Source organism: Camelus ferus, chromosome 11, assembly GCF_009834535.1.
Source record: "Camelus ferus isolate YT-003-E chromosome 11, BCGSAC_Cfer_1.0, whole genome shotgun sequence".
In the NCBI taxonomy this organism is placed as follows: domain Eukaryota; kingdom Metazoa; phylum Chordata; class Mammalia; order Artiodactyla; family Camelidae; genus Camelus; species Camelus ferus.
In genome coordinates, this window is record NC_045706.1 from 3133557 (window position 1) to 3156946 (window position 23390).

Consider the following 23390-nt stretch of genomic DNA (forward strand, 5'->3'; position numbering starts at 1 on the left):
CTTAAAATATGCAGTCTATTTTTAGACTGCAATTTAAATGGCCTCCCAGTAAAAACAGTTTAAAGCGATTATGGAGAACTCTCCATTGATCTGAATTCCTTAAAACGTACAGCCAAAGGCTTTGGACTGTGATTTCCAGATCAGCATTGATTCCTGCCAACATGCCTGGGTTTCTGATTTTTCACAAAGTGCACACCTGAAGTTTCCGAGTGAACGTCTAGCATCTGTAAACATTTATCGCTTCTTCTGCATGTTAACAGTCAGTCATGTTATTTCTAGCCGAGTGGATTCTTTCAGCATCCAAGGGACATCCTTGTTTAGCAAACAGCTTCTTCGATAAGAGAACTAAATTTAGTTCTTTGCAAGGAGGTTATAAATACTAATTTTTTCTCTTGCCTATCTTGATGATTAAGTCACCCTAATTTGCATTGTCTGAGCTAATCACAGGGTGATTTATTTACCTGCTATGTTTACATGAAGCAGATAGCAACAATTAAGTTGATTTTATCTGCAGTTATTAGAAATACAGTAAATGTAATATATGCCAGAAGCAAATGAACATATTAGCGGGAAGTGTTTCAGCGATCTGAGGAGCCCTCCGAGCCAGCCTAGCAGGTGGTGAGAGCCTGTTTTTAAATTACATTTCAGCAAGTGAACATAATAAATCCTCCTGTGTTATACATTTCGCTGGTAGCGACTTAGACTCGCATTACTCAGTTTGACCTCATTCCCGCTAATCACCATCTCGGTTTTAATAGCTGCCACAGTGAGTGAAACAGTTAATGCAGTATTTCTTGCCCAAAGAGTGCCTGTCAGCCTATTGATGACAAATTAAAATTAATAAAGAAGATCCGTGTTGAATTTGAGGGTATGGAATCACCGTGGCATCATGTGACGGCCGCGGCCTCTGGGGCGCTCTGTGAAAAATAATGTTTTTGGTGAGTGTGCATTGTCTTGAAAGGCACGCTCAAACTGCCAAATCCCTGCCTTCGCCTGGAAAACTTCTGAAATAGGAGCTATATTCTTTTAGCTCTCATCACGTGTAATTTATCCCTCGGAGAGTTATTTCCCGTTCTGTACACCTTAGCTCTGTGCTGTAGTAATAGTATGTTTCCAAGCTTCTACAATTTTATTTACCTCGGTGAGAACCTTTACAAGAACAATTGCAGACATACAGGAGTCCGGAAAAAAACATGGCAAAAATGTGGAAGTTCAATACTGTGTTTCTGCCAAACATCTCTGCCTCCGTTTCAAGGGGGTCCAGATGGTGAGTTAGAGTCAGTGCCACTGCTTGTTCAAAAAATGCTCAGCCTTTTTGGGGTCATTCTTTCCTTTCTTATAGAAAATGAGGTCTAATCACAATGCATTTATCTTTCCAGTGGTTCCAAAATGAGAAAGTAACACTCACCAGAAGATTCAACTAAATAGCCCAAGTAAACTCCCGTTACTCATGGAGGCTTTATGACCACTTGTATATTACATGTTCATTAAAGGGAAAAATAATGCTTTGCTGGAGAATGGGAGTCGGGGGCACCTGCGGTGCGGGACTGGTTCCAAGGTGCTCAGTTGGATGAATGTGGCCAGGAGGGGTGACTGCAGCCCCGCAGAGACAGGTGCATCCTTCTCAGAATCAGTGGATGTGATTCTGACTGCACCCAGGAAACACACCAGAAACTGTGTCATCTTTCCCCTAAAAGAGGCCGTCCACGGAGGTCAACGCGGGAGGCGTGGGCTGGTGGTCCCAGCAAGCGCGAGGCCCTATGGTTGCCCTGGAGAGAGGAATCAGGCAAAATCCCTGCCCCCAGACTCCTTCCGGAAATCCAGAGGAACCTCTGCATCACCACCACCCATGACGCAACGCGGCGTCTGGGAGCACTGGCCTGGGGGTCCGGAGCCCGCTGCCCAGGCTCCATGGCTGCTGATGGCTGTGTGACCACAGGTCTTTCCCTCCCTCCCTGGGCCCAGGATTTCTCATGTGGGTCTTGGCCCTGAGTTGCCAGCTTGAGTATTCTAGAAGGAAAAAACATAGTGGGGAGTAGTCCCCTCCTGGGGCCCTGGGCCCTGGGCCCTGGGATAATGCCTCTGCACCTCGCAGACCTCTGGCGGGCCCCACTCCCTGCCTTGTTCCTGCAGCCCCTCCCCAGGCCTGCATCCTCTGGCCCTCCCTGAGCACCCTGGGCTGCCTGGCCCAATCTCCTGGATGCCCCACTGCCGAGACTTGGATGTCAGTGTGGCCCCTTCTCACCAGCTGCTTTGAGTCAGGGTGCACACCATCGCTTCTCTGAACTGGAATCGTCTTGAGTAGAGACCCGGGAAACGGAACCGTTCACGAAAGGCCTTGGGCCCCAGCCTGGTGTGCATGGAGTTGCTCCCCTGGGTCCCCCTCCTCTTCCAATGTCTTGCCTCTGTGCGACTTCAGATAGTGTCTAATTCAACAATGAATTTAATTCATTCAATTAAAATTAAAATGTATTTTTATTGAGGTGACATTGTTTATAAGTTTCGTGAGGACAATGTTCTGTTTGTACGTCTGTACACCCTACGGTGTGCTCACCACCAAAAACTTAGTTTCCAGTTGTCACCATAGAGTTGTCCCTCTTTCCCGCTTCACTCCCCCCACCCCCGCCCCTCCCACTCTGGTAACCACTACTCTATGCTCTGTGTCTACGTGTGTGTCCTGTTTTAGTTTAGTTTGTTGATTTTGTTTTTCCTTCAACAATGCATTTTTGATGCAGGATACAGCAACAGGGAAAAGGAGAATTTGGAATTTAGGTGTTTCGACGACAGTCTCACCAGCTTTCTCAGTTGCTGTCTCACTTCTGTAAAAGTTCACATTCAGGCTTTAGGAGAAACTGACACCGTACATTATAACCTAATGCAAACTGACACCTCCGTTTGCGCAAATGTTGGACGATACTGCAGTACGTTCTCTGCGTGGTGCTTGTTTCCCTCTGTTCACTAAACAGCCACCCATCTAACAGGTGCGCAGAAAGAGGCTGTGCGTTCATCTCAGTCCTGAAATGGGGAAGTGTTTCAATATAGGATTAAGAGGCTGACACCTTGAATAATTGAGAGGAAGATCCTTTGCAATTCACGGGGTTGATGTATCCTCGTCAAATCGCTCTATCTCTGAGATGTAAAATAAAAATACAGAAAAATGAGGAATTAATTCAATTAAACATTTTCCCACCCACATTTTACCTTTCCGCACTGCTCTGGGGAATCATTTATGAAATGTGTATCACCAGAAGACTTATTTTTGTCATTATTTTTAACTTAATGAGTGTACCTTGCCCATCAGAGAGAAAGAACAAAGGTTAAATTTTACATTAACAGCACATCGCAACATGCTATGCAAATATCTATATGCAAATATAAAGCCCCTGGAAGATAAATGTGTTATATTTTTAACCAGTTAACTATGACTGTGAAGTATTGTGTGAGATATTCAGTGGTTTCAGTTTTATATCTTTCTTGTAAATAATGCATAAAGTATGTAGATGGTGTCAAAATATGATTAAGCTATTAGCTTTATAGTTTTCATAGTTAAGAATGTGTTCAGCATGGAACCCCTAATAACTCATTCCTAAAGGCGGCGACCATTATGAAATATTTCTTGTTCAAGTGAACGTTATCATGTGACATAATGATTTTGCTTAAAACCAAGTTAAATGAGCAGTAAAATTAAACAATATTGCATGAATTGTGTTTGACTAATTTTGTGTCACATTATATTAGCGAAGCTTTCAGAATGTGTGTTAATGACAAATAGTGTAAGCTCCCAACATACGTTATATGTCTGCACAACCACCCTTAACTCATTAGCTTTTTAAAGGTTCATTTTGTTTGCAGTTTCTGTAGCCGGTGGCTTTGCCTGATTATTTTTGCCCATAAAAGCAGACACAATTCGGAAATAAATTTTACAAACATCATGGGGACTTAATTTCAGTAACAAGGGCATGAGTTTTATAAGGACAGCAAATCATTTGAAAACTGCCGACACTGGACTTGAGTGCAATTTCTAAGTTAGACATCATGACGACTTCTTAAAATACGGGTAATCTCCTCAAGAGAACTGTCCTGCTGCATGGTAGGGGACTCTGAATCAAATCTGGTGAGAAGACAAGCGGCCATCGGCCTTGGAAGCGCTACTCTGAGGACTGGACCGTCTCCAGGACGTGGCCAGGCTGACCTCTGCAGTCCGCGATGTCGGGGGCGGCCGGGGCTGTTCTGCGCAAGTCGCCTGTGCCTCGGCTGCAGGCTGGCCCTGACCTTAGGCGGAGCGCGGGGCTGGTGGTGCTGCCCTGGCTGGTCTGCCGCAGCCGCGGGGCCGGACTCGCCGGAACAGCAGGAAGACGGGGGCTTGATGATCACACGCTCGCCTGGAAGGAGAGTTTGACCTTTACCCAGAGCAAGGGCGACCTCATGTAGTCACGTCTATGATCTTTGCTGATCATATAAATGGATTTAAAGTGTAGGGAAACCCCACGTGTGGAGCAGTGACTGAGCAGGTGTGAAACAAACACCACGTAGGTATGGATGCCGTTTTCCAAAACGTCTGCAGTGTCGCAGTGCTCTCCCTGCAGCCGGGGCGCGTGAGGCGAGGGGCAGGCTCCCAGGCAGCGTTTGCTGACAGGAGTGTGGGAGCCAAGTGCCCGGTGGCGTGTGGGGGCCCGTGTGTGTGGTAGGGTGGCGGCGGGGAGCAGGTCAGGCCCCCAGACGCGCTAAGACCTGTTGGAGAGTTTGACAGGCACCAGCAGAACCCAGGGAGCTCACGCCACTGCTTCTCTAGGAAGTTCTTTCCTGGACCACCGTGGTCCAGCCAAACAGTTAAAAAGTTGCAGGTCGGAAGAGCATGGTTTTTAGTTACCAGCAAAACACTATTATGCTTTATGCATTTTCTGGCTTCGTTAAAGGAAATGAAATGCTCTTAGGTGCTAATGGCAATGGAACCAATTGGACGCAGGCATTAGGAAGCAGGTGATGACCCGGACCAGAGTGTCCCTGGGGGTGAGAGGGCATCCTCTCGGACACAGGTGTGCCCTGTGACTCCAGCATCAAGGAGTCGGGAGGGGACTGAGGACCTGGTTCGGCAACGACACAGAGTATCTGAAGAGGAGAGGAAGGCCCACATTGACAGTATCATGATGCCGACTGGACACGTTTACATCAGTAATCAATACACGGTCAGGATTTGGTGGGCTGTTCACAGAAAGAAATTTCTAGAACTTTGTAAAGGCGGTGATAACTATAATTTAAAAACAGATGTGCACCTCCCTACAAACAAAAAGTACGGAAAGAACTGGTCCCACTGGTGGATGGCACTCCTGCAAGGGTTAGTGGGGCGTTCGTGAGTCTTGTTTCCTTCTATTATCCCTTTTTGGATTTTCCAAATTCCTTTAAGAACATTAAATTTTAAGTTTGTTTTTATTTTATGGAATTTATTCACTTTTTAAATTGAAGTATAGCTGATGTAAATATTATATGTTACAGTGTGCAGTTTAGTGATTCATAATTTTTAAAGGTTATACTCCATTTATAGTTATTATAAAATACTGGTTATATCCCCTGTGTTGTACAATGTATCCTTATGACTTATTTTATACATAATAGTTTGTACCTCTTAATCTTCTGTGCCTATAACACCCCTCCCCACTCCCCTCTCCTTACACGAACCACCAGCTTGTTCTCTAGATCTGCTAGTCTGTTTTTTGTTGTTGTTGTTGTTGCTACATTCACTAGTTTGTTATACTTTTTAGATTCCACATACAAATGATATCATATAGTATATGTCTTTCTCTGTCTGACTTATTTCACTTAGCATAATACCCTCCAGGTCCATCCATAGTGCTGGAAATGGCGAAATTTCATTCCTTTTTATGGCTGGGTAATATTTCACTGTATATATACCACATCTTTAAAAATTAATTTATTTATTGTTGTATTATAGTATTACTATTTTTTTGGCAAAGGGGGAAATTAGGTTTTATTATTTATTTTAATAATAAGGTAAGTAATGGGCATTGAACCCAGGACCTGTCCAACCTTGCCTGGCAGATGATGGTGTGCAATAACTGTTGAATGGTTGCTTGGATAAATGCAAGGATATCAGGATAAGGAAGAGGCTAGGTTTACACTGTTCTGCCGTTTTCTGACCAATCCTGTGTTATACGCAGTATAATTATCACAAGAGATGCATTTTTCTGCTGCTTTTTCTCTTATAGAACAAAATTGACTTAGTCTCATGTATCACTATTTATTTAATGAGTCCTCATTTTTTAAAACTCTCTCACGTTATATTTATATTTAGGAAAAATAATCAATGAGCATTATTTAAAAAGACTCTGCAAACCCTGCATGTGGCTTCCCTTCCTGTCTGGGGGCGAGTGTGTGCTGAATTTGTCTCTTTTCCTCTTCCTCTGCGGGATTTTTCAAATTTGAGACAAAGCTGGTGGTGTTTGGATAAGATACGTGTAGCTTCAGGAAAGAGCACTGATATGTGAGAAAAGATGGCAGCTGTGATTCTGTTGGATCCAGCAGTTTATCTTCAAAATTAATCAGACTAATGTGTAAAGCGAAAGGATACTTGGTAAAAATTGATGCCCAAGAGTAGAGAATTGTTTCATTAAATTAGGATACATCCACAGAATGGAATATATGCAGGCATTAAAAATAACACGTGTGTATGTATGTGTGTACATATGTGTATACAAAGGTATATGTATACACATTGTTATATACAAATGTACACATATACATGTACATATATTTTGACATAAATGTTTGCAATACATGGTAAAGTGAAAAAAGCAAGTTACAAAGCAGTACATAGAATATGACTCATTTATCTAAAATATATATTAATATGCACATATACAAGCACAGGAAGTCTAGAGAGATGTGCACCGAAGTGATGATTATGGTAGCCTTTTAGCATTTTTTAAGCTATACTTTATAGTGTTTCTGTAAAGACAACACGTTAACTGTATAGATAGAAAAATAAAGATTTCAATAGTGTTTCAACAAAAAGCTCAGCGCCAGCAGGCACGTGGAAGCACGTGGAAGCACTGGCTGACTGAAGGGACCACACTCGTGCAGCCACAAACAGGGTCAGGCCTGGCTCATTCCCCGAGGCTGAGCCACAGACTCAAAAGCTGCAGAGGGACCACGTGAAGACAGAGGTAGAGCTTGCAGTGATGCTGCCATAAGCCAAGGAATGCCAGAAGCCACAGAGGCATCATTTTCCTTGATGCATTTAGGAAATTCAGCCTTGTTATTTGGAAGGTTTTTTGCGGTGGGGGGGGGGCAGTGATTAGGTTTATTTATGTATTTAATGGAGGTACTGGGGACTGAACCCAGGACCTCTCGCATGCTAAGCACACACTCCATCACTGAGCTATACCTTCCCTTCCTGGTTATTTATACAAAGTAAAACTTGTTGTACCCTTTCTTGGGTGTCACTGCTTGGGAGGCCAGTGGAGAGAGCTGCGAGATCAGGCCTGGAGTGAGAGCAGAAGTACTTGCAGGAGTCGGAGCTGAGGGGCCCACCGGGAAGGGACCCCCTGTGAGCTTAGGCTACATCCTGTGTGCTGGGGAGCTGGAGTCCAGGTCACCAGAAGTCTGTCAAGGGAGGCCCAGAAAAAGATTGGTATCAAGAAAGCATAATGACCTGCGTTTTCATTTTGTCTGCATGTGTATCTCCCAGAGAAGAGGGTCCCTTCTTGGGGGCCGACAGGACACTGGCTTTGTGTGTCTCTGTGTCCCCAGGGCCTTGCCCTCAGGGACCATCACAGTGACCACACAAACAGTGGAAAGTGGTCAGTGAGCACCTGACGGAGAACTCAGGGGGCTGCAAATCTGCTTCCAAAGGTTGCATTGATGAAGACGGTCTTGCAAGAAGACTTCATTTAAAAAATAATTTTAAAAAATGGTATAGTCATACTGCTCCTTGTAGAACGTTGAACAACGCAGGAAAGCGTGCAGATCCATGAAGCCGCCCCCACCCCCCGGGGGGGGGGCCCTGTGGACTGGGCTCTTCTTCCCTCTGGTGCCTGTGGGATCCAGCACCCTCGAGGTCTGCCCTGACCACTGCCTCTTCTGCCCCTTTCCTCCTGCAGATGAGGCACTTCTCCTCTTCCTTTCCCTCCTGGAACACAAGGGCGTGAGAGCAGGAGCTTGGTTTAGTTGTGTTTTGATTTTCACTATAAAACCTAGAAGGACACCCAGACCAGTGGTCCTCAAAGTGGGACCCAAGGACTTCCGGGGTCTCCAGGACACTTTCAGGGGCTCACGAGGTCAACACGATTTTGTTAACACCGGGTCAAAACTGGTTTCAGAACAACCAAGACACTGTCTGCCTTCCGCACTTGCATTCTTCTGAGCATACCGTGGAATTTTCCAGAGTCTTCATGAAGTGTGGGATCACAACAAATTGAACACAGAAGCAAATATGGGAACCCAGCTGTCTTCTATTAGGCTGGATTTACAGAGATTTGCGACAATGTAAAAGAATGCCCCCCTCTCTGCACCTTCCTAGCACTGACATGCTGTGCATGTGTCACTTTAGGAAAGAAATTAATGAATAAGCATTTCTAAAATGACCAATTTTAGCTTTGATGTGGTAAATCTCAACAGACACAACCCGTATAAACAAGAGCTGTTTGTGTTTCTGAGTAATTTTTGAGAATCTAAAGGAGCCTTGGGGTCAAAACGTTTGAAAACGGCTGGCCTAGACCACAGTTGGATGTTCAAAACCTTCTGTTCAATAAATAAAGGAATAAATGACTCAGTTGAGGTCACTCTTTGGAAGTCATTTTCAGTTTCTTTTGTATGTCTAAAATGCTTAAAATGTTGCGTTTTGCCTTTTCTAATGAAACGCAAATGGAGCCCATTCTTACACTACAGAAAATCCTATAAATATCATTTTGAACGGCTGCATAATTGTCCGTGTAGTATAGTGACTCTGAATCACAAGGGAGCTTCAACATTGCCTAACAAGTTTTAAAAATTCCATGGCCATTCCTGGGCAGGGTTTGGCCATTTTTGGCTCTTTTTGGGCATTGCCAAACTGCTTTCCCAAAGTTACACCAACTCACATTCTTCTCCTGCTCAAGGTTAGCAGGATTTTCATGAAAAAAATCACCCGTCACCTGCACTTCCCTGTGCTATACAGAAAATCCTTATTGCTTGCCTATTTTGCATACAGTAGTTTGAATCTGTTCATCCCAAAGCCCTAATTTACCCCTCCCCACCTCCCATTTGATGACCACAGGTGTGTTTTCTGGGTCTGTGAGTCTGTTTCTGTTTTGGATATGGATTCATTTGTATTATTTTTTAGATTCCACATAGAAGTGACGTCATATTGTTTTTGTAGATAAAGTTTATTGGTGAGTAACTGAAGGTGCGGCGCAAGGTAAGCGTCGGGTCAGCGGTGACTGCAAGCGTCCTGGCTTGGGGCACTGCCCGAGGATGGAGGGGAGGAGGTGGTCTCAGATGGGTGCGGTGTGGGGAGTGATGCAGTCCCCTTGGCCCCATGGAGACTGAGGCTTCTGGTCGAGGAGAGGTGTCCAGAGACAGCTGGGCCTGGGGCTTTTGGGAGAGACCTAACTGTATTAACTTATTTAATACAGTGTGGTTTTCTTTTAACTAACTCATTAATTACACTTCCCTTTCAGCGTCATTGGGCTGTAATTGACACGCAGCAGCGTACATGTTTAAGGTGTACAGCATAACGATCTGACTCGCACACATCACGAAACGATGGCCACAATACGTTTCATGAATATCCATCATCTCATATAGAAGCAAAATTAACGAAAGGGAAAAAATTCTTTTTTTCCTTGTGATGAGGACTCAGGATTTGCTCTCTTAGCAGCTTCCATTTATCACGTGCAGCAGTGCTAATTGTCTTAACCATGTGTATTACATCCCCAGTGCTTACTTACCTCGTAAGTGGAAGTCTGTACCTTCGACCACCTTCATCCAACTCCCCCTGCCCGTCTCCGCGCTCTGCCTCTGATAACATGCATCTGAGGACAGATCTAACTCAGGATTCACCTGCCTGCAGATGTGACTGGAGGTCTGGGCAGTGAGCACAGAGGAGAGGAGAGGAGAGGGTCTGGGCTGGAGCCCCGAGGAGCACCACGGCTGAAAAACACCTGGGAGAAGAGACATCTGCCAACCAGGCAGAGAAAAGGGGGCCAGGGAGGTGAGAAAGAAGCAGGTTTGTTGAGGAAGGTGGTCCAGGGCGCAAGTGCTGCTGCGATGTTACAGGAGAGGAGGACCCAGCACATCTTCAGGGTTTAGCCGCCGGGAGGATGCTTGTGCCTTGGGGACATTTTAACTTGTTCAATGAGCAATGGCAGAACCTGGCACTATTTTAAAAATTAAAATGTGAGCCTCATTCTCTGTCTCCTTGGTCATCAAGCTGCAGGCTGAGGACAGTTAACCAAAAGCTGTTGTCAACAAGGACAGTCTCCCCGACCCTGGTCTTGGCTTAGACACACGTAACCCTGCTGCCTCGGCCTCTGGGGACTTCACTCCCTTTAGTAACAGCTTTAGAGACATGGACACAAAAGAAGGGCGCTGCCTGCCAAGAGCAGAGTGATTATTTCTTGAATCTATAGATAGAACTTTCTGCCATGACAGAGATGGTCTCTCTGTGCACTAACGCAGTAGCCACCAGCCACAGGTGGCAACTGGACACTCGAAATGTGACTAGTGAAACTGGAGAACTGGATTTTACAACTAATTACATTTTACATAAATGAAAATAGGCATATGAGACTAGTGGCTCTCCTTTACCGGACCGCATAGTTGTAGGTACATAATCGTTTAGGGGGTGAGAGTTGTTTTTGAAAATAAGAATTGTATGATATGATACGATTTCAAGCAATGACTCCTTGAACACACTTCCTTTCCACGTACTGAGGGTGTATTCATAAGCCTGACACTCAGGTATGTTGTATGTCAGAGCAATTGTGTCGTTCTGTTTGCGTAAGAGTCCATTTAGACCAAGTCCCTGAGGGTGAGGGATTTCCAAGGGGAGGGTGCAGCGTGTTAAACAGAGGACTTGTGCCCTTGTGTCTTCCTTGTGTAAATGTGGCGGACTCACACCTTTACCTGAGCTCGGTATACGACAGGGTGTGAACTGAGCCTGAGTGCACGGTGGCCTGGGCCCTCGCACTGCCATCATGGGCTTGTTCAATGGAGACCATCAAGGTGACCTCGAGAGGTGGCCACAGTCACCACCCTTCAAAGCTTCTCGTGGGCCTGGCCCCCAGCAGGATGGGTGGACCCTCTATCCGTAGAATGAGGACCAATGAGGAAGACGATTTTCATGTTCCTGGAGGTAGCTCTCACCCCGTGTCACCCTCAGAAGCAGTGTGTCCTTTTGGGCCGTAAGGCACTCTGTCCCCCTCAGCTCGGGCTTGCTCTCCCACAGGCCCAGGAAGGAAGGTCCTCGTGCATCCCAGCCGCCACGAGCTCCCGGCAAACCTCAAAAAAAGCAAAGCATGGTTAAAAGGACAAAAGAATTTCTGCTAAGAAAGCTCTGTTTCTTCACTCACAGCTTCCCGGTGAGGTTGAGCAGGCAGGGAGAAGTACTGTCTTCCCTGTTTGGGCGCCCAGGACATACACTGCCTGCCCCGGTCACGCTCCTGTGTGTGATGCCCCCGAGCCCACGGGGGTAATAGAAGGTGTTTATGCACTGGGAGGATTTATTATACACAATATGTATCATATACTATAAGATACATGCACCATGTTGTCTTTCTAAAATCCAAAAAAAATTGAACCCTAAGGCACAACTGGCCAAAGGGGTTTTGGTGCAGACTTACGGGTTTTTGATGAAATTGTCCGCTTGTGTCTGGATCTTCCTGAGGGGCAAGACTTTGTGTACCTCGTCCTTGCATCCCACGGCATACAGCAGGTCCACAGGGGCCCTGGAGAGGGGTAGGGGACGGGGCCTCTGACCAAGGGTGTGTTGGTGGCCCCTCTCACCGGATCTGAAGAGCTAATTGTAGCAAGTTCAGGGGTGCTCAAGGCCGGTGTGCAAGAGTTCCAGCCCCACAAAAAAGCAGGTCCAAGAAGGTCCACTGCATCATGATGGCGTCTGTGAGATGACGATGTGGACTCCAGAAGTGGAACTCAGCTCAGGGAAGAGGGCCTGGCAGACAGATGCCAGACCTCGCAAATAACAGTGCTTAGGACTCAGTGAATCTGAGTTGCAGATAAATGAGGTGTTTTTTTTTTTTTTTTTTTTTAGTATAACCATGCCCCAGCTACTTACAGTAAATTGTAAATAAATTACCAGGACATACGCTAAAAAATCGTTTGCATTTTATTTATGATTCAAATTTAACTGGTGTCTTGTATTTTATCTGGCCGCCCTGTGCTGGGAGGAGTCAGCAAGGTCAAATCCTTTACTGTTTGCTGAACTGAAGCAGAAAGAGGGACCGGCTCCATAAAAGGGACCAGGTGTCTGAACAGCAGTAAGGAAGCCACCTGAGGGGTGCCAGGGGGCTCGGTTCATTCTGGGGGCCCCCCGGGGGGCACCAGTAGTTGGGCACTGCGGATTCCTCGCCCAGTTCTGGGGTGGAAGCAGGTCTGGCTGCCACAGCCCTGACCCTGCCACCTGCCCTGCATGGGCCACCGCTTGTGGGGTGAGGCCGCAGGACGTCTGTCCCCAGGGCTCCAGCTCGTTCAGACGGCAGCTGTCCCCAGCTGATTTAGTCTCCTCGTCTCCCTCTTCTTTATGAACTTGTTCCTGGCAAATTCTGTACGGTAAACCGCTGGCTTAAGAACCGAAGTCTGACTGCACGGGCACATTTCCTCTCTGCTGCAGACTGTAATTGCAGTATTAAGTCAAAACTAAACTGTTGGCAGAGGGGATCTGTCAACCTGTTTTAAGGCTGTCCTCAGAGCCAATTTAAATGCCTTTGCAAGTTACACGGAACTAGTCTGGGTTGATTTTTCCAGATGGTGGTAGCATTTTTCAGAAGCACCATGTTAACTTGATATTGTGTGACACGGAACAAAACCTTGGGATGTCTTCATTGGACTTACAGGAGCTCCTCTCGCCTTGGGGACTTGATTCAGCCCTGAACACAGTGGAGCGGGAGCCTCTGGGTAGTGTGGGTCTCGCAGGCTGCATAGCCAGGAGGTGGCTCTTTCCTCATTCTCACCATCTCTGTGAGGCATGGAGCCAAGCAAAATGAACAGAAGCCCCGCTCCACGTTATGAGATGATGCCCTCAACCCATCCCAACCCCCAGGTGCCGCCATCACGTCCCTTTGTGGCCTGCGCGCCAGTGCCCGTGGCCCAGCCGGGCAGCACCCACACGCTCAGTGTGAAGGCACGGCTCTCCCCTCCGCATCCTGGAAGCCCCCCCAGATGGGAAATGTGGCTCTCAGGAGTAAATTACTGTGCATCTTGTGCCACCAAAATTGTGAAAGGGGCAGAGATTCTTCTTAGGCGTGGTTTTAACGCCTCAAAGACTCTCCGGCTCGCAGCATCCTCTTTGGGGATGTGGTGACATGATGATGGAATAGTGTCACCGATGTGAGCAGGAAGCAGGAGGCATTAGGAAGAGCTGCTCACAAACAAAAGTGTCCCAACGTGAGGTCTCCTTGGAAGAAAGATGGGCCGAGCGCTGAGATGAAGCACCTCCAGATGGTGGGGAGGGGGGCCCGGAGAGGAGCATGGACTCACTACCAGTGGCTGCTGTGTCTTGATGATGTGGTCACCAGCCCCAGGCTCTTCCCACACCACCAGCTGCCCCACTGACCATCCCCCCTCCCCTCTCAGGATGGCCACGCAAGGCGCACGCTACCCGCTCCTGCACCTGGAATTCCAGGCCTGCTGTCCGGGTACCACGTCCATCCTTCCTGCCCGCCAGACCCACGCGCATGGCCCAGATCCCTGAGAGTGCATGGAGATCCTGCCTTGTGGCTGGAACATCGGAGCAAAGCCCGTGTGCAGACTCGGCCCGTCTGGCTTCTGCCTCCCCCTCCCCAAATGCTGCTGACCTCCTGGTGCAAGGGCTCCGCCTCGTCCCGTCCTCCCTGCAACCACATGGAGCAGCTACTTCTTAGATTGGATTTTTTTAGAGCAATTTTAGCTTGACAGAGCCCTGAGTGGAAAGTACAGAGACAGAGAGGTCATGTACCCTCTCTCTCCCAAACACCCCGCCTCCCCTCTCATTACCAGCGTGCACTGGTGTGGCATGTAGAGTTGGAGTCCATACTGATCATTACTCTCAACCACCATTCATAGTTTAGCTTAGGATTCCCTCTCTGTGCCGCGCTTTCTGTGGCTTCTGACAAATGCGTAAGGTCACGCGCCCGCCATCACAGTATCATTCTGGGCAGTTTCGCTGCCCTGAAGATGCTCTGTTCTCTGCTTATTCACCTCTCCCCTGCAACCCCGGACCCTGTACTGTTCCCCTCGCTTTGCCTGTTCCAGAATGTCATGGTTGGAATCGTGCCGTAGGTTTCAATTGGCTTCTGTCACTAAGCAACATGCATTTAAGGTTCCGCCACGTCTTTTTGTAGCTTGACGGTGCACTTCTTTTTAGTGCTGAATAACATTCCTTTGTCTGGATGCACCACAGTCTGTCTGTCTGAAGTCACTCTGAATTTTTATTTGACAGATGGGAGGACGGAGCCTGGTGGTGGATAGGGGTTCGCTTTGGGTCACACCATTCTGGAGATAGATCAGCAGGATTTGAGCTCAGCCAGGGCTTTCGGCTCCACCTTTATGCTGCATCCAACCTGGAATGAGGAAATCTGAGTTATCATTCATCACTTCTTTTCTGCGTCTGTGGTGGGTGTCATCCTGTGGTCACGAATGTGCCTTTTTACGTTGCTCTTCTAAGTGAGGTCAGGCGTCTGCCGACTCTGAGCCAGGCCCTTCCGTGGCGTGACTGTGGTGGGGGGCGTATCTGACATGGGCAGGAGATGCTTGCTTAAGAGAGGAGTCGCCCCACCTCCCCAGGGCCTCTGCCACCCCCAAGTACCCGCGCAGCAGTGACGTGTCCTGGGGTCAGGAACTTCTTCCTCCTGGTGAGGAGGGAGAATGAATCAGTTAAAACCTGGCATCTCCATCTTCCCTTTCCTCCTAAAAGCCTCCAGAGTCATCCTGCAGAACACTTTCTGCACTTTTGTCTTAGGTCCGGGTGTTAACAACTTCCTTTGGGAGACCATATTAGGATCTCAGTTTTCACCATCAAGTAAACCTCTAAGATTTTTGGGGGAAGCCCCTGATTAAATTGATCTCCTCTGCCCCGCAGCCTCCCTCCCTACTTGCTCCCTGCTCAGCCACAGAGAGAATCTGCATGTTGGTTAAGCAATTTGTGGACGTCTTGCCGTGTGCGATTCCACTTGCTTTGCTCAGCCACCCAGATTTAGCTGTTTAAGTTTCCCTCATGAATCAGCCACTCCAAGCATCTTAATCATCTCCTTCCACTTTGTCTATAGCGCTCTGCCCTCCAAGAAATAAATTACCCGCAATTACTTAAAGTTAGTAATTGAATTTATTTTAGTGGTAGAGAGAAAATTTATCCATTTTGCTAGTAATTTGGAGTCATTTTTAGTAATTGATAGTAATTTTCTAGTAAATACTAATTAAATGTTTCACTAAGTAAAAGAAGTACAGAGTAATGTATTCACGAAGCATTAGTATTTCCAATTTATCTTTATACCAGCAAGTGATTTAGGTTGAGTTGATAGGATCTAGTGGAATTATTCCTGTTGTGTTAAGCTTTAAAGAAGCCACGGAAGTGAAGAACTGAAGCGTGCATTCACAGAGATCTGCTGTCGTGTTACAGACGGGTAAACTGAGGCAGAGGACGACTAAGGTGCAGTCCAGGATCAGCGGCACAGAGGGCGGAAGGATGGAGGCCCTGGACTTCAGACTTTCTGTGTGGGGATCTTATCTTTGGCTCCATATAACCTGCCAGAGGATGGGGCAGAAAGAGAGAAATGGACCCCAGAGGAAAGGTTCCGACTTCCTGCAGGAGTGGCCGGTGTGGCCCAGCCGCGGAGGCGTTCTTCCGAGCTCACGTCAGGAGGCCTCGACCACAGGGCTGATTCTTCCACGCCTAGGTTGACAAAACTTTAACCATATTTTGGGCCATTCTGAAGATGTGCTAATTTTGCTGGAGTGTGTCTGCAAGTGAAATTTCATAGACTGAAATGGTAGCAGAAATGGTTTCACCAAATGAATTTGTTAATCCTTATCATGTGGCGGGTGCTTACTTTTTAACCAGCAGGTTATTTTTTTCCTTTAAAAATTGTTTTCTGGGAGTATTGCATGCATGGGGTATTAAACACTTACCACGTGGCACTGGGATCATTTCTTGTCTGTTTTCCCGACCGGAGCCTTGTTGGGTGAAAGAGAGGAGCAGTGATTTTCCCCAGGACACACTTCTACTTAGAAAATAATATCCCTCTAGAATTAATTAATTAATGAGAGTGGATGCAATTAACAAATACTGAGCGACAAGCCCTACAGAGGGGCTTGTCTCCGATGAGTGCGGCTCGGAGCTGTGCAGACCCCTGGGCGTCTGTTTCCTGACCAGCAAATTGAGGAGCTCATCTGTAACCTCCCATTATGATCTCTCTCTCCAGCTTTTTTCAGATGGAATAATAAGATTAAAATGTTTCTATGTTGATTTTAAATGTAATACATAGTCACAAGAACTATTGTGATACCTAAAAAGAAAAAAGACATTGAAATTAAAATCATCCATTGTTCCCAAATGTGATTAATAGGTTAGTACATTTCCTTACAGATTTATTTTTCCCTGTAGGCTTGTTTTTTAGTTATAATCAATCGGAAGATAAAATTTTAATTTGTTTTACTTTTTTCTAAGATGTTTAAAAATGTTATAATATTATCTTTGTAAATGCAGTTTTTAATGGCTCAATAATATTCCATAGAACGTAAGAAATGTAATTTGCTTAGCCATTTTGCTATTTTTGTGACATTCATTATTTTAAATGTTATTTAAAATTTTTCCTTATTATAAATAACACTTCTGTGAACATCTTTTTAAGGCTTTCTATGTATTTTAGATGGTTTTCTTTGGTTACATTCCCAGAACAAAATTATGAGGTCAAAGGATGTGAATATTTTAAGGCTCACAGTACTTACTGCCGAATTGTCTTACAAAAGCTCTGCATTCCAACAACACCGGACATTTTCCATTTCACTTATGTTCCATCTCTGCTGTGGATACTACCATGAAAACTTTCTGTTAGTTGGATGGGAGAAGAGCTCTGTTATGTTTAATATTCATTTTTTCATTAATCATGTAGTTAAATATTTTTCTTCAAATTGAAATGTGTATTCTCTTGGAATTTGCTGTTTCTGCCTTTTTCCTATTAATCGATGAGGACTTCTGTGTGTTTCTCACCCATTTAGATGAGCTTCTTGCATAATGAAGCTATTAACCCTTAATTCTGCACACTTTTTCTAATGGCATTGATTCCCAAGTCGGCTTTCAAGCTCACAGTAATCCTTAAGTGATTTGGGGGATGGTGTGGCCTTTCTAATGTCTTCCCTTCCATTGAACTCCGAGTTTAGAAGGACAGAATCCAAGAGAACAGAGATCTGCACAATGAAGATGTTGGATGTTTTAAATATCCACGTGATCCTGGCTTTTAGAGTCTCTCCTGCCCGGCCAAGGAATCCTCACGTGAATTAAAGAGGAAACTCCTGTCCCTCACCGAGTGACCACGTGATGCCACACTTCTCCTCCCCGTCACGTGTCGGAGGGGAGCTGCTCTCTGATCACGCGTGAAACAGGTGACTTCAATTCAATATACATTTTCAGTTAAAGCGCAGCCCCCAGGGGTGGGCGGCGTGCCTGTGCTGCCTGGGCACAGCCCACTTGGCAGCCTCTCAGCGTCCAGCAGCTGCCGCCCGCGGAGCCAGGGCCTGGGCAGAGGGGCTCCAGTCCTGCGGAGACGCCCACCTGGCAGGGCAGAGCTGGAAACTCTGAAAGCCGAGGGAGGGCTCTTTCCTTCTGACCTGACAGCCCTGCAGTCAGGCGGCTCAGCAGGAGGCTCCAAGGTGTCCTGAAAACAGCTCCTTCCAGGGAAAGATCTGAAGGCTGAGAGATGCTCGGGCACCGCCAGACCCCTCAGGTTCAGCCAGGCCCCTCCTGCTTGTTCTCGGCAACAGTGATCCAAAAAGATACATGATCATCTGTCTCAGAATTTTTAAAAAGTCTTGTGAACTTAAAAACTTCCAGCAATCAAATCCCCCTAGCACCCTCTCTGCTCCCCTGCCTCCTCCCTGGGGTCCTTCCCTGAAGCAGCCCCTGGGGTCTGTTCCCTGTGTGCCCGGCTAGACAGCCTGCTTTGCTTTCATGTGCAGATACAACCCCCCCCACCCCGAGAAATACGGCATATGTGTGCAGGTGTGTGCCTGCACACGTGTGCTTATTTCCATGTGCACATGTGTGCATGTGTGACATGGGGATCTCCTGTGTCCATTTTGTAGGTTGCCCTTTTCACTTAACCTGGGTGGAGACCTTTCCACGTCAGCACATCGGTCTGTCTCCTGGTGTGGCTCCTGTGAGAATTAGATGGTCGGGTGGTGAGAGAACATGCTTTGGCAAAAACAGAGCACGAGATCCTCTACTCAACCCACGTGAATAAGGGCCACCCCTTTCCTTTTGCAATCTGATTTTCTTACCTCTATAAGGACCCCAGTGCTCCTTGCAGTAGTATGACCTTAGGTTGAAAACAGTTCTTTAATGCAAGAGCCAAGAGATATTTAAAAATTTATGTCCAAAAGAATCTCGAATATTTTTGTGTTTGTTATTTAAAAAGCAAGGAGTGTGGCAATGATAATGTACCACGTGGTTAACACTGAGAATATGATGCAGCAGCATGTATCTCAAAGGGACTTTATATTTTAGAAATCAGTGACACCTCATGGCACAGGATGGGCCCAGAGGCATAGGGAGACTCAGAGGACCCCCACATGCCACCTCGATGGACCTCATCCAGTCACTCCCTGACTCAGTTTCCTCATCTGCATGATGAGATGGTCTCACATGGTTGTGAGAACAGCATGAAGTGATGGAGTACTTGACATTGTGCTATAAAGGCAGCAGGTGTGAGCATCTGTAGTGAGGACGAAGCCTCAGGTAACAGGCTATTCCATTCCTACCCTGAACCTGACCAGTCACCCACAGTTTCCCCCAAAGGAGCTGCTGTAGAAGCTTCCAGGGGCTCCACCTTCAGCAGGCTGCTTGCCTTACCACACGGAGCGTTCTGGGGGCACATACCTGTCCGCTGTTGGTGACCTTGGTCCAAGGAGATGAGAGTTCTCAGGAGGGGAGGATGAGTGGTCCTGTGGAGCCCTTCTGCTGGTTCAGAGTGCTCCTGGGGAGCCCATTAGAGATTCCACAGATCCCAAGAGAAGAATGGGTGAAGCCTGCCTTCTGGTGTGGCCACAGCCTGTGGGGTTCTGTGGCCAGGTGTGCAGTTGGAGGCGGGTGGGGTCTGAAGGACCGGCAGCCTTTCTACAGAGGCGGGCAGTGCTGGCAGCCCTCCAAGCAGCAGTCCGTGCTGCCCACCTTCTCCAGCTCACACCTGCCCTGTCTGTGGACTGGTCTTGTCTGCCGTCTCCATCAACTGCCTGGAGCCTGTTGTAGGAGCTGCTGTTTCCGTGAGGGCTGCCCTCCTGCTCTCAGTGTCCCAGTGGTGACTGTGAAGGGAAAAAACGGGGCAGGATGCTCATTTTTTCTTCGAAGTCTGCATTCTGCTATATGTAAAGGAAGTCAAATGATGACAGGGTCAGCTAATACAGTTTCAAAGGGATACTATGTTGAAAATATATGTAAATTATTTTAAAAGCTTGGTCGAGTACCTGACAGGAGCTTGAATGCAATGGAAGTTTAACAAATCCACGTGCAATCTCGCCCTCCCATGAACATAAACCTTTTCTTTATAAAAAGTAAAAAAAAAGAAGAGAAAAGCTTTATCAAACTGGCAAAGTTGAGCCTGAAATAAGTGCGGCATTTAAAATGCAACAATGTTCATCTACTGCAGGCTGATGCATGTCTAAAAAGATCCACTTCTTATAAAGATCTCCTATTTAATTAAGAAAAACTAATATCAAAGCGGTTTTTTGCATTTAAAATTCGTGTTTAAACTTCTCCTAGATTAAGTGAGCTTAAACAGTTGCGATTCCTGACTTTAACAGCATTATAAAATACATTAGAGATTGAGAGGATAAAATTCTGCCATGTTAGGTTATAACCTAACTGCTATTTGCAGTTGTAAGGAGTACTAATGGCACAGGGACAAGATTTATTGTCGCAAAGACATTCTGCTTAACATTAGCCTTGTCATTCCATTAATAATGACTGCTTACGAGCCATCTCGTTGGCATCTTTGTTGTCCTGAAAACTTAAAACCCACAGCACAATTCTTTACGACGTGTTACATTGCCCCCTCTGGGTATTCCTGACCATTATCCCATTTGGTTATATTCAAAACTGCTGCCTCCGGAGAGAGCATTAGGCCGACCTTTCACCTCCCAATATTCTTGGTTCAAATGGCGTAATAACATGTAGTGAATATTTACAAGCACACTTATACTATAATAGAGTACTGCTGTGAACATTAGCACATATTTTCTGCTCAATCAGGCTTTGATGTAGAGCTCACTGCGCACCCCAGAGAAAATGCAGTCCCCAGGTAAGCTGTGCTAGTGGAACACCCTTGAACCTACACAGCTTACATAACAGAAACTGACTCGAGGCAGGTGAGTGAGGCGACAGATTCGGCTGATGCGGGCAGCGTCCTTCCGGCGGACAACTCTGGGTAGGAGGCAGGAGCCTCAACACCTGCAATTCAGAATGGATCAGAATGTGGGGGTTATCCACAAAAAGGAAACTAAAGGCCACGTGATGTGCTGGCATCGGGTGGCCCAGTGATCTTCCCCTGGGCTTTTAAATTTTCTAAATAAAAAAATTTTTTTTAATTAAAAAAAAAGACCTCCCTGTGACTCGTAGGACACAGTGTAAAAATACCGCCTCTGCCTTGTCCTCCTCCCTGCTACTCTGCCCCTTTCCTAGCCCCGCCTCTCCCCAGCCCCGCCCCCTCCACAGCCCCGCCCCTCTGTGATGCTCTTGTCACTAGATCCACCCCTTCTTGTTGGCCACACCCCCTGTACTAGCCCCACCCCTTCCATGGATGGCTCTTCACGGCCCTGAGATTTTAAGCTCCACCCCCAGCACTGGCTCCTCCCTCCCTACGAGCTCCGCCCCATCCATACGTCCTTACGCCCTTACGTCCTTAAAATGGCTGCTGCCTTCTTCCAGCCCCCGTTCCTCAACCCTCAAGGCCTCTCAGGCCTGAGGAGCGGAGAGTGGAGAAGTCCTGCTGAATTCTCCTGTTTGTCCGCCTCCGTGCTTACCTCCCGCCTTCCCTGGGGTGAAAGAGGACTAGAACCTTCTCTGCAGAGCCCACGCAGGGACCAGCAGGGCCGCTGCATTCGTGCTCGCCGCCAGGCCTCGTGTGGAAGGAGCTGACCTGGTAAGAGGGTGTGACGCCCCGAGCACAGGAGTTTGAGTACGTGTCTGCCTGCCTGTCTGTCGGCCTATAGTCACTTTTTCCCTTCTTTGCAGAGCTAGCGTAAATAAGAGCACTGGATTTTCAGGCGATTTCTGCCTCGCAAATTCGAGAGGTCAGAGGCTTCTAATAAGGTCCCTATAATTCAAAGGAACCTTGTTGGGAGGCACGCCATCAGCCGTAATTGCACAGCTGTCACGGGGCTTGTCTGTCATGGGCTCCTGGAGATTTAAGCCCGAATTTACGGTGCTGCAGGGCTGCCGAGGCCTGGCCAGCGGCTGGGGCCACACTTTGTGGCCGCATCCTGTCGTACTGCTCTGTGAGCAGGGGCGGGTGGGATGTCTCCCTGTAGGACTGGACTGGATTTAGGCAGACCCACAGCCTCGGGGGGACCTGGAGGTGGTGCTTTTCTGCTCTGGGAGCACCTGTTTGTAGGGTGGCAGGCCTGACTACGGCCTGGATTAGCGGGAATTTGCGGGTCGTCAGTGGGATGCTGTCTTGACATCCTCTTGGTCGGTGTGGGCACCACGTAATGTGCATACGTGTGTTTGACAGATACTCTGCTGATCCAGTTCATCCCATTTGTGTTGTGAGTTATCAGTATGAGTGACATAGTAAAGGACAGGGAGCTGCCTCCTCTCCTGGGAACTTTTATTTATGATAGGAGCTTGTTATAATACAAGTCATTAAGCAGATTTAAATTTACCACAGGTTAAGCCACATGTCCCCTGGAACACTACATATAATCAAAGCCTAATATAGTACGGTTAGGTTATAACACAGCATTCGCCTGTCTCCTGGTTTTATTGTCAGGTCAGCGTGAAGGTGGGGTGAGCCCCTGCTACTTAGCAGGAATTAAGAAAGCCTTTTGGCATTTCCTATATTTTATGAAACTACTTTTGTCCTTGTCTGGGTGGATGGCAGTGCCTTGGTTGCATTTCTTCCCCTTTTTCCTTCCCTGCTGTTTCTTTATTTTAATTTTCCTGCAGAATGAGTTGCACTCCCATGTAGTCCATGCTTAGTATATGCCACACACTGCCCTGAGCCCTTGACATGAATTAGATGACTTTGTTTCCATAAAAACCCCAAGGGAGATATTTTTGTCCCCATCTGGAAGTTGAGGAGCCTGAAGCTCAGACGCGTTAAGACACTTACCCAGAGTTACACAGCAGTAAATGGCAGAGCCAGGACTCCGACAGACAGAAGCATCCCACATGCTCAGCTCCTGTGGTCTTAAAGGTTGTCAGAATTACTTTTATATCACAAATGTGTCTTGAGGTTTTAATGAGACACAGGGAAATTACCGAAGTCTTCCTTTGGAAGTTCTGCTTAAGTTTGGATATATAAGTCCTTATGTTTTCTAATTATGCACCAAGCTCTTTATCATCAAGACCCTCTCTCGGGTCAATAAACATTTATTGAGCATCTACTGTGGAGCTTCATTAGCTGCTAAAATGAAGATGACCTAACCTCAGTGGGGAGATGGAGAGCCCACCAATGGAAGACAAGAATGTTTACATCCGTGAAGGGATTTCTTGAAGGTTTTCTGGGAAGGCGATAATCTAATTCCTCTGGAGGGGCTTGGAAAAGCCAAATCTGGCTGATGCTTCATGAATAAGGGAAAAGCCTTTCTCTCATGAGCTGGATTTTAGTTAGTCAGTGCTAACCACGTAGATGGCGCTTGAAGCCAACGGCAGGGGTAAGGTCATGTCGGGGAGAGGGAGGGAACAGGTGAAAGCTGAGTGGGTCTGGAAAAACTCGGATGTTTAAAGGAGAAGGGGAGACACCAAGTTGAGT

The 23390-nt window shown here is 46.9% G+C and overlaps 1 long non-coding RNA gene across 1 annotated transcript in view; it reads left to right on the forward strand.

Annotated features, from left to right (window-relative positions):
- Positions 1-21357: 21357 nt before the first annotated feature.
- LOC106728998 overlaps positions 21358-23390 on the forward strand; it is a 52555-nt gene continuing 50522 nt past the window's right edge. The window contains exon 1 of the long non-coding RNA XR_004323719.1: positions 21358-21557. This is a non-coding gene — a long non-coding RNA (uncharacterized LOC106728998). The remainder of the gene's footprint in view (positions 21558-23390) is intronic.